We start from the raw sequence: 1,514 nt of genomic DNA, 5'->3' as shown, positions 1-1,514 counted from the left end.
TTATTTTTCGTACCTTAATGATAATCTGACCGCCAACAAGTAAACAATAACGGTCTTCACCGTTATGTTATTATACCATGGGATGCAGTTATAAATAATATATGTTACTAAATTATATTTTGATAATTTGACTGATGTTCGTGGACGTCATTGGTCATTACATTTTCTTATCGAAAATCGCAATGAAATAAACTTTTTTTGTACACATAACCTATAGCTATTGCTAAATTATTATTGCTGTGCTATTTTATGCTGTCATATTGTATTATTGTCATAGCTAGTGCATAGTATTAGATAATAGATAGGTACTAGCTCATATTATACATTTATAATTGTGGTGCCGTGCTTTTCGTCTTTCGTATATGTTTGTGTTATCACGTACATTACAGTGTTATGTTATAATTATTCATTTAGAAGAATAATCAATAAAATATTTACGGTATTCAAAGTTATTTTGTAAATCACGTGGAATCGTAAGTCGTTGTGACTTGTGTTTACTTATGCCGTTACATTAGTACTCATTAGTACTCGTATAATTTATTGTATTGCCGTGCGTTTCGTATTTATCGTATTTGATTGTGTCACACACGTGCATCATTACAGTGTTATAATTTTCGAAGAATAAAAAGATTCAAAGACATTCAGTAAAGCACGTCGTGGACTCGTAAGGTATTTACTATTTTAAATTTATATAATTAATATTTTGTTCTTGTTAGCATTATTTGAGAGCTAAGGTAGTCTATAAAACATGATATTGTAATAATACTGCAGCTGTGATCTCCATAATATTACTATTAACCTTTACATATTATCTATACTATTTTGCTTATTTTACATTCATATATTTGTCACTATTTCAGATTATTTCTTCATAAAATACATTTTTACAGCTATAATGCTAAGACAAAATAGTCTAAGTAAATCAACTAAACGCAGAAGAATAATCAACGAGATTAATTTAATTAAACATTCACTTGCAGATGTGTCTTCCCCACAAGTACCTAACGTTGTTGCTCTTTCATCTGAAATTAGCAATAGTCCTAATGATATAACTAGTCAGGATACTACAAATACAGTAAATAATTTCCAATTTGAACCTTCTACGTCTTGTTCTAATACAAATTTTGATGGTGAAGCAAATACCATTAGTGCATTTTTAAAACCTGAAAATACTGATAGTACCCTGGATAGTACTGATACAGATAGTGATCTGGATCATATTTCATCTTTGAAACAATCAATTACTGAAAATTTGTATCAATGGGCTTCTGAAAATAATGTACTCAATAGTACATTTGATAAATTGCTAAAAATTTTGAAAGGCCATAAATGTTTTCAAGATCTTCCAATTACGAGCAGAACTTTCTATAAGATGTATTCCAGTGTTTCGTATAATAAGCCTGTTGAAATGAAAAGTGTTTCTCCTGGGTATTATTATCATTTCGGAGTAGCTTATAATATTAAACAACATTTAGATAAGCAATTTTCTGACGAAACAATTAAATTAGTCATTG

This window comes from Acyrthosiphon pisum, chromosome X (genome assembly GCF_005508785.2).
Source record: "Acyrthosiphon pisum isolate AL4f chromosome X, pea_aphid_22Mar2018_4r6ur, whole genome shotgun sequence".
Classification (NCBI taxonomy): domain Eukaryota; kingdom Metazoa; phylum Arthropoda; class Insecta; order Hemiptera; family Aphididae; genus Acyrthosiphon; species Acyrthosiphon pisum.
Note: the sequence above shows the minus strand (reverse complement) of the source record.